The sequence below is a fragment of the Lygodium microphyllum genome, chromosome 19 (assembly GCF_053477565.2).
Source record: "Lygodium microphyllum isolate KBCC chromosome 19, Lygodium_microphyllum_v1.1.10, whole genome shotgun sequence".
NCBI lineage: Eukaryota > Viridiplantae > Streptophyta > Polypodiopsida > Schizaeales > Lygodiaceae > Lygodium > Lygodium microphyllum.
Window position 1 is genome coordinate 110,960,237 of NC_141153.1, and position 10,905 is coordinate 110,971,141.

Consider the following 10,905-nt stretch of genomic DNA (forward strand, 5'->3'; position numbering starts at 1 on the left):
GGCTCTTCAAAGAAGCCCATTGCTACTAGTACAATAGCAGAAGCTTCTTGCAAACATTGCAAGGAGAAAGTTACAAGGAGTTGGATCCCATGAAGATGCATTGTTAAGAGAGAAAGCTGCTTTCAAAGGATCATGAGAGAAAGCTAAATCATTAGAGGCTGCTTCCACTCAAGTGGGAAATGAAACAAGGGAAAATGCTAATCAAATTAAGTTCCTAGTTTTAAAGTGGTATCTTGTGCTGTCAAAATAAGTTCAAAAGGCAACTCTAATTGTGAAGATTTCATCTCACAATTTTGGCTATCAAGGGCACTAGTTCTTATTCTCATAATGTTAGTATTTACACATGCAAAAGTGTACTCTAGGTGTAGTGCCAAGATGAGTTGTCTATATCGATAGTAGAATGGCAAAATTAATGCCATAACAAGTTTTTACAAAAAAGAGCATGTACATTTGACGTTGGACTCATCTATTGGATACTATGGTGGTGCTTTTATGTATGAAAGTTTTTGCCAAATGGATGTAGAAAAAATATCCTACCCACAAACCACATTTCTCGTCAGCATACATATTGTACAATATATTATGGCATACATGGACATGGAATAGTACCTTATGGTAGACCTAGTTAACCCCTACTGTGGATGTTCAAATTACTACTCAAGTTTTGTTCCATGTCGCCTTCTTCCAACCCAATACAAGGCACCATCAATATTACTATCTTGCAATAGCAATGTTAACTAAAGTTAAACATGTTGAGATTTAGGCAATCACACCTAGTATAGCCTCTTTGAGGAGCAGTCTGGGTAAAGGATATGCAGACTATCCAAAATCCCATATGCACAAAGCATAAAAATACCACCTATCATCAAGCTATAAAGCATTGTACTTGCCTCTCATTTTCAATACAATATGATGGTACTTTTGTCATTTAAGTTAAGTGCTTGAGTCATTGTCCAACCACACAAGACTGTGTTTATGAGTCCAAGTCTCAATCTTAGAACCTAATTCACTTGTGTTACATTCTACCTTCAACTCTATGTCTTCATGAGTTCACTCTATACCTTCAAGCCGCCATAGCCATGCTCTAGGTCCATGCATTTAAACAAAACATATCTAGTTAGGAGCTCCTTCATTTGGAAAAAAAAGATTACTAACATGATTCCTTGCGGGCTCACCTTAAGATCTCAAACTAAAAAAGAAAATTAATGCATGTAGGTAAAGTTAACTATTAAAGAAGGTGGTATATACAACCTCCATCAAGGGAGAGTTCCTACATTTGAGACTAGCATAAAAATTAACAACCTTCTAGGCTGACTAGTTTACATTTTTGTTTAGCATAACTCCAACCCACTAATATTTTGTGACTGCTGCTGTGAATTCTGTGCAGCATTACCATTTTGTGCATCTACATCATCAATCATATTTACTGGTTTATACCAGCTACTCATCTCATCAAAAACAACATCTCTGCTCACTGTAAACTTACGAGTAGAAGGGTTATAGCATCTATACCCTTTTTGCTGCAGAGAGTAACCAATAAAGATGCACTTCTCAGCTTTTGGATCCAACTTGGATCTCAGCTCATCTGGCACATGTACATAGGCAATGCAACCAAAAATTTTCAAATGAGAAATATCTGGTTTCCTACCAGTATACCTCTCCTCTGGAGTCATTCCATGTATTGCTGTAGTGGGAGTCCTGTTCATTATGTAGACTGCTGTAGCAACTGCTTCAGCCCAATAAAAATCTGGCAAGTCTTTTTCATTGAGCATGGCACGAGATACCTCTCCAATATGCCTGTTTTTCCTTTCTGCAATTCCATTTTGTTGTGGGGTATAACTGCATGAATATTGCTGCTTTATGCCATGCTCCTGCAAGAACTTTGCAAACTCATTTGAGAGGTACTCTCCCCCTCCATCTGACCTTAGGCATTTTATCTGCAGACCTGTTTCTTTTTCAACCATAGCTTTAAGAGTTTTGAAATGCCCAAAAACTTCACTTTTCTTTTTCATAAAATACACCCAAACTTTTCTGCTATAGTCATCAATAAAAGTGACAAAATAATGACAGCCTCCAAGAGATGCAGCTTTAGTAGTCCACACATCAGAGTGGATTAATTCCAATGGCTTCTTACTCTCTTGAACATGTCTAGGAAATGGTTTCCTTGCCTGTTTTCCAAACTGACAGGCTTCACATACCTTATGCATTTCTGCAACCTTGAACTTAGGCAATCCTGCAACAATGTTTTGGGCCTGCATTGATTTAAGTCGCTGTACATTAACATGACCAATGAGTTTATGCCAGATATCAATATCTGCAACTACGCCGGTCCCATGTGCAAACATTGCTGCACTCAATTCAGGCATGTCTGCATCCAATGTAAACATTCTGCCCTTCTTCTTTCCTTTTGCTATCAAGCGACCTTTATTTTTCATATCCTCAACAAAGCATCCATGAGGATTAAATCTGACCTGCAAGCCCTGTTCAACCATTTGACCAACAGAAACCAGATTCTTGGTGATATTGGGGACATGAAATACATCGGACAGGTATTTCTTTTTCCCATCCTGCATAGACAAGGGAATTTTTCCAATCTGCACAATAGGATGTGCAGTATCATCACCAGTCTCCACAAATCCTGGTTTTTCCATTTTCCTTGCATCCTCCATCCATTCTGCATGACCTGTCATGTGGTTTGATGCACCTGAGTCAACATACCATACATCATTGCTTTCTTCTGCACTTGTCACAGAATTGTTCATGTGCTGCACCATGAACAAGTGCTCATTTCTGTCATCACCCTGTCTACTAGAAGATGCATAATTCCCTTGTTGCAGTTTTCCATTCATGATGTCATTCTGCTTTTTATAGCAGTCTTTAGCCATATGACCCATTTTACCACAACAGTAGCATCCAACATTACTGTTTGCATTTTGGCCTCTTTGCCATCCACCACGACCTCTTTGGCTCCCCCTGCCTCTAGAGTTACCACGTCCTCCTCCATAGGACTGGTTTTCTTGAGTTTGCTGCATATTCTGATTTCTACCACGGCCTCCAAATCGGCCTCCTCTACCTCTGCCTCTACCTCTTCCAGCATTTGAGTAGAAGACAGCTTCTTTCGAAGTTCCTCCTGAAGAAGATGCACCACCATTTCTCTGCTCCTCAGAAATTAGAAGAGCAATCAACTCCTCAAAATCAGGAAATCTTTCACGAACTGAAATGAATGTCCGAAACTGTGCATAATCCTTTCCTAGACCATTCAAGGTCACAGAAACTAAATCATCATCTTCCACTGGCGACCCAATGGAAGCAAGTGCATCTGCAATCTTCTTCACCTTCATATGGTAGTCGTTGATGCTCATATTCTCTCTTTGCACATTGTGCAACTCTTGCTTGAGCTGCATTTTCCTGGCTTGCGTATTTGTGCTATACATTTTTGACAAAGTATCCCATGCCTCCTTTGGCGTACTTGCATCCTGAATATGCACAATCATAGAGTCTGAAATGCTGATAGACAGCCAATACATAACTTTCCTGGCTCTCTCATGCCATGCTTTAAATGCCTGCATTTGCTGTTGATTGGGAACATCAGGAAGAACTGGTTCTTCTTCATTTCCTGCAACAAATTCCCAATATCCTTTTCCCATAAGGAAATTCGTCATTCTAAACTTCCATGCTTGGAAGTTGTTCTTGTCAAGCTTTTCAGTTACAATCTGTGAAAGAGAATCAGACGCCATTACAGAATCCTGCAAAAAAATCTGTCACTGCAAAAAACTCTGCTTCACCCTCACAAGGGCAAATCTGCAAAACTGGCGAAAGTGGTATTTGACCACACAGTCACTTCCTAGTGACGATTTTGCATCAACAGGCAACAGGGATGATTCTGTAACTCCCAATGTCTATGCACACAAGCATACGATGCAATCTCTGTGGTAACTTTTCACCGACCTGTAGAACAGTGGTCGCACAGCATAAAACAGGGCCTTTTCCTGAGTGCGTGCAGAAAACTTCCGCCTTCAAAACAGGCCCCGAAATGGCCTCAAATCAAAAAAACAGGGTCGCCAAGAGCTAAAGCTCTACCCCGCAGCATATACTGCCCTCTTGCTTCAACGCGAAGGGCATCTCAACCTGAGACAATGCACTCCTGCACTTTCCGACTGTGCTACTTGCAGAGATCTGCTCCCAAAACAGAAAATGAAAGCAACACTGCTCCTCTTACCAGACCACCGCGAGCTTGGCTTGCTTTCTTGAGCTCCTTACCACGAACAAGGCTCTGATACCATGTCAAGATTGTGGGAGAGAAGGAAGGAGTCTCGCTTGAAGCTTTCTTGCTTGCACAATGGGGGAAGACACACAAGGGTGGAGGCTGAAAACAGTTTTCCTCTTCTTAGTTGTGTAAGCCAAAGGAACTCTTGTACAAAGAAATAGAAGAACCCTATATATGGGTCTCAAACCAAACTCAACTAACTAAGGTGGCATACTAACTGAGCCACGAACTAGAGTAGATAAGGATAGCTATCATGTAGCTATTATTCAGGGCGGTGTACCAACCGCGTCTGCAACTGACAAGTCGGTGACATAAATACACAACGGTCACCCTGGCGTATCACGAGTGGAGCTCGATATCTCAACAACGAATAGGGGAGAACCCACGGACAGAGACAAACCATCAACACACAAAGTAGGACCAAGCAAGCGGCGCAAATGAAAGGGATTTGACAAACCCACTCAACTTGATTGATAGCTTGGCGAAGCTCGAGAACTCGACTATGGCAGAGGAAAGCTCAGACCGCAGGTCTAACGAGTAACTTGACTTGGGCGTCTTCCGAGAGGCTATTCAGTAACTAGTCAGCAACTACGATACGCACGCCCGGTATGAGCACCGCAATCAGACAATAGATGCTATCATCGCAGATTTAGAAAAAGAGAGGAAGCTAGCCCATAAGGCATTGCAAGGCATAGCCGTGTACAATAAAGACCATCATGCTAGGAGTCAAAGGCAAAGCATGGAGTTGCGTGAGGTATAGCGAGTTCTGAACTCAGCCGGTAGAAACCGAACAGATCACGAGAGAGCCCTAGAAGCAAAGCGATTGTTAGACAACACTGCAGCAGAGCAAAGTGCTGCAACATTGGCGACCTCACTGCTGGCAGGATTAGGAGCAACCCAAGGCTCTAAGAGCTAGTCTAAAATCCCAATAGTCTCAAAGCAGCTCGACAAGTACCAATCCCATGATGACCCATACAGCTTTGTAGAGCAATTCGAGCAAGTTTGCGAAGCCAATGGCCTCAGCAACCTGACTCAGCGTTCTCAAGCATTCGGACTCTGCTTAGGTGACAAGGGCAGGACTTGCTATACAAGCTTAGACATCGCAGAGCAAGAAAACTTCAATAACCTCAAGAATCTCTTCATTAAGAGATTTTCTGAGCCTGAATACTCCGCCGACAATCTACTAGTACGACTGATAAATGTCAAGCAGAAAAAGAAGGAGGACATTCGCGATTACATAACCCATGTAAGGAGCCTCTTCAAGAGAATCCCTACAGGTGAATGACCGACTGAAAGAGCAGTTTCAACTGTGTTCATCAGTGGAATTCGAAATGAGGAACTGTATAAGGCTTTGGCAGCCAACTCGAGCTTGTAGCGAGACACACTTAGGGTTTTTGAGGAAGCTATCAAAGTTGATGATCAACTGAAAGAGAGAAGCTGAGGAGCTCCAACTCAGAAGAAACCATCTCGCGAGGTTTGGAAAGAGCATCAACCTCTGGTGAGCGACTAGCCCCATCATTCCAAGATAAGGGGAAGGCCACCGAGATGAACCATGACTTGGCTGATGTCAAGATGGAGATAGTCAAGCTACAAGACCTGTGGAGATGACTAACCCCAATGTGTGTACTGTGGCAGAATAATTTTCCAACCGAGTGTCAAGACCCTCGTTCAAGACCTTACGCTAACTATGGCATGTTCGGTCATAACATTATGCACTGCAGATTGCCCAGGAGACTTCCGCACTCCCAACCATATGGTCAGCCTTACCTAGCGAACAAACCGCAGCCACTCTTCGAAAGGGGAACCCCATTGGCCCTTCCTGCGCCTAATGACATTAAGCTGGCTATCCCCAAGATGGACATAAACCCTATAGGTATACCTAGGCCGCCCGGTCCCTATGTGACCCATCCATCGAGTGATGCTCCAGTCCACTACGTGGAAGAGCCAAATGGGAAAGAGACATACTTATACCCTTATGTCTCTCACGATGACGAGGGCAATGCCGTCCTTATGGACTATCAACCAGTACCAGTGATGGCCTTAGGGAGAGGACGAGGTAGAGGCCTAGGAGGGCAGACACAGGATCCAAGGACTTATGGTCACCCAGGCCATGTCTCATCACGTTGCCCCGAGAGGGAGCAGCAGAACAGAGACTAATGGGGAGGCCACACCCATCCCGTTGCGGATCATGACCCGTGCCCAGACAAAGCACGCCGGCATATCACTACCGGGACCTAGCAACCTCGATGCAGCCTCGACGGAAAAAAAGAGCTGCATGTGAAGGAAGAGAAGGCCAGAGGCTAAGATCGCACTAAAAGCTAAGAGTGCTATAACTCTGCCTGTTGGAAAGAAAGTTGAGGACGCAAAGACGGAAACTTCAACCCCCAAGTCGGCCGAAAAGGGAAGTGCCAAGGTAGGGGAGTACCCGCATCCGAAGCGCCAACTCGAGGCCATAGAGAAAGTGAAGGATTGGGTAAAAGAAGCCCAAGAGCACTTAAGGGACGTTGAGCCCATCCTAGAGGACGAGAGCGAGGATCTCATCAGCATGAGCATGGTAGTCTCACCCCCTCGACCAAAGTCAGGAGATGCAACCGCACCGTAGACAGTACCCCTTAGGGCAAGCCTTGATATTGCAGGCCCACAAATCAGTCACAGCCATTGGCCAGGACAATTTGGCGTAGGAGAGGGACGAGCAGCCGACAGCCTCCTTACCATGCTAGTGACCACCCCAGTGATGTTAAGCCTAGGAGACCTACTTAAGCAGCACCCCACCCTATGGAAAAACCTCAAGTAGTGGGTCGAGGAATCACGAGAATAGGCGTTGGATTTGTAGGATCAAGACGCAGAAACACAAATACCGAGTCTAATGCTACACTCTGTGCCAAAATCCTTGCACATTAATGCTTTCTGGGAAGGCATCGAGATCTATGCAATGTTACCAGTCCTAGCCTTAGGAGACACAACAAGAAAGGGGATTGTAGACATGGGAGTCAGAGTTAGTGTGCTAAGCCATGCAGTACTGTGGACCTAGGGAAACCCACCTGTTGAGACCGCTTTGTTTAATGTCACATTAGCAAATGGCATGAGGGTGAGGCCATTCAGGGTACTTAAAAACTGGCCAGTGAAAATCGTAGATGTCCAGTTCTCTGTCGACTTTATAGTCATGAAAGGGGTGGACTACGGTGTCCTGTTAGGCCGGCCCTAGATGCACAATGCCAGAGTTATTGAAGATTGGAGTAACGGCTTGATATTCTTAGGCAACAGGATGGAAGCTATGAGGGTAGAGATGGACACTTGGAAGACCTCACCAGTCAACTTGGATGCCATCTCCTCGATGCTCAAGGGTGACAGTTAGGTCAAGAAGTCTTATGGGCCCTTGACCAAGTATATCCCATGTCCAGAGGATGAGTGGGATTGGATGCATGTCCTTGCTACAGTCGACCTGCCGTTCTTGGATCAAGAGGTGCATGAGCAAGCCATCAAAATGATGGGCACGACCAATGGCACGCCCTCCATACCAGTGTGCATGATGGAAGGAACCCTTCTTGGGAGACCTAAGCCCGTCACCTTCCAAGTGCCAGGCAACAAGAGAGAACTCTAGGAGGCCCTGGAATACTTAACAGACAAGCTGGCTGACAATTCAGCAGCAAACCTCAAACCACTCCAGGATCTCTTAGGCGAATCTAAGTGGCAATAGAAACCTTCATAACCTAACATGTAGCTATTAGAAGACCCTATCCTAGATAAAGTTTAGATAACCTTCATGACCCTATTCTCAATGAGATACCTTTATAAATCAAGCTACAAGAAAAGGTTATAGGTAGAGAGTGTTACAAGAATCAAAAGAGTCAGTCACCTGTGGATTGGGAGGCAAAGTTGACCTCCAATTTCTTAGGTACTTCTGGAACATCGAGACACTTACTGGTGATATACCCGGTCTTTTGCATTTATTGCACTTCATTTTGTCAGGATATTTCTTCAACTAGTTGCTCATAATATGCCCCTTTTTGTGACAAAAGGAGCACTTAACAAAAGCTGTATGGACTAACACTTTCTCACGAGAAATAAATGCTGAAGACCCTTCAGTATTGTTTCTCTTCTCTTCATCCAGGAATGATTGGATAGTACTTGCTAGATTTGGGTTCAGGATATTAGTTAGGGTAGTCACAAGGGTTGAAAAGACCTTCTTCGCAAACTTTAGTAAGATGAAAATGGCATTTTCGTCATGGATAGGTGCTTGAACAGAGGCAAGCTATGCCATAAGCCCCTTCATATGTGAAATGAACTTGCTTAGATCTTCTCTCTATTTGTATTCCAAGCTAAAAAACTCAATCTTGAGAAATATCTTGGAGTTCTTCCCTGTAGCACCATAGAGCCTTTCAAGCTCATCCCACTTTTCTTTTGCATTTGAGAGTTGGTCAATGTGATGAATAAAAGATTCATCTAAATGAAGCATGATGATGGCCTGAGCCCGTTCATCATCTTCTACATCAAGGGGATTGGATGGGTTAATTACTTTGGTCCCTTTTATGAAGGGCCAATATCCTCTTTCCATCATTTTGTATTTGACCAAAACTTGCCAAGGATGGAAATCTTTTTCATTAAATTTTCAAATTTGAGGATGGACATCAGCATATGTTGTGGCCATTGGGAAGGTCTTACCACTTGTTAGAACAAGGGCAGTGTCTAATCCCTTACAACCTTGCCACTGAATGCGGAAGCAAATCAAACAATTGATATCAAAGTTTTAATGAGGAGAAAGGCTAAAAATCATACATATGTAATATTTCAAAATATGACTTTGGTGGTCCTTTCTTATGTGCAATCTTCTTCCGAGGTTTAATGGTCTTTTTAGGCTTCAATGATGTGAACCTAGACTAGACTTTGGGCTCCTCCTTATGGTATGTCTTAATGGATGAACCTTGTGTTAGACAAGGATGGTCTATGATTTCAATGCTTGTTGTTGATGACTCCGAGGAGAGTATGGTGACACTCATCCCTCTGATTTCATTGACCCGTGTACTTGAAAAAAATCACTCAAGATATGCAATACAAGTTTAGGGTAGGATGGTCTATGTGTTTATAATTGCACACATAGCCTTACAACATGAATTAAAGCACTCAATTATTTTGATTTTCTAAAGAAAACATTCAGATTGTATAAGTACCAGCAGCAATAATGATTAAGCAATGTGCCTTAGTACTTACAAGCACTCATCTGTAATTTATGTTGCTAGAGATGGTAGATGTCGGTGAGCTTGATGATGACCTTCCAAGCAAAGAAACCTCTGAAATGAAGCTCCCAAATTAGTAATTGACTCTGGAAGAGTTGGCTCAGTGATTAAAATCATTGTTAATGACCAAACATTGAAAAATTTTGAAGATGGAAGAAGCTTGAAGCTTCCTAGCTATGGCTGCCAGGAGACCCACAACTAGGGCTTTGATCACAGCAGGCTGTAGGAGATGAATTAGGAAAAACCCTCTTAGGTGAGGATGGTCCACTGTAGGGGCTACAATAGCCCTAAGATAGCCGCCATGATTGCACCTAGTACAGGCCACGCCAAGGAGCTGAGTTGGAGGCAGATTTCGCTGCACCAAATTCTGCGTTTTTAACAATGCTTCCCACCATGCTGCCTAATCCCAGCCTTTGATGTGCTAGGATGAGTCGCAACTGAGCTAAGGAGAAGATCTCCAGAAGAAATCAAAAGCTGAAACTACTTCTATTGCACACACGAGCTCCTCCAAGGTCAGGGGGTCTAGCTGGCTATGGTGGAGAGGAAGGTAACTGAGATGGCAAGAGTACTTGTTGTGCACTTAGATGTGTAAAGAGGCTGAGGGAAGCTGAAGGATCAGAGATGGATCTGATATAATGTTGCAAATTAGAGTTGAAGGCATGAGAGAGTGTGGACAAGAGGGAGAGAGAGATCTCAAGTACAAGAACAAGATCTTCTTTAGTCAGTTGCTCAAAGTACCACTAGTACACTCTCCTCTACATTGAGTGTGTACTTTAGGCTATTTATATAGCTAGTGGAGGAGTTAGGGTTAGGGTTTCCCCTATCCTCCAATCCATTTACACCTAGCTACCCTTATCCTCTCTAGTGTAAGGAGAGTTCCTATGCTCTCTCCCTATTGGGGCTTCTAGGGCTCTCTCCCTATTGGGGCTGCCTCCTGTTCTGTTCCTATTAGAGATGGCTAGGATATTGTGAAACTCATCAAGATCTCTCTCCTGAGCAACCTCTGAGCTCTTTACTCCTGGGTATAACTCGCAATGTGCTACAATTCTATCCTTTCCAGTCTCCTCTCTTCCTCAAGGTCGGCTATGACATTGGCTATTGGTCTTCCATGGTGGGCTATTCTCGTCTGCTAGTTGTATTGTGTAAAAAATTCTTGGATGTCATTTCGGGTACTGAACCATGTTAAGGTCAAGGTCGATATAACTAATGAGGGGAAGAAAGGTGCCTAGATTCATGGGTGTGGGATACCTAAGGTTTATATTTCTAAAATCACTTGAGGATAGGACTATTGAGGATACCTATTATACTCTACAAGTGCAACATTGGGAACATTGGAAAAATGCTTATTCTTTCAAGGGCTCAACACACATTCTACGACTATCTCTCATCTAGCCTACACACATG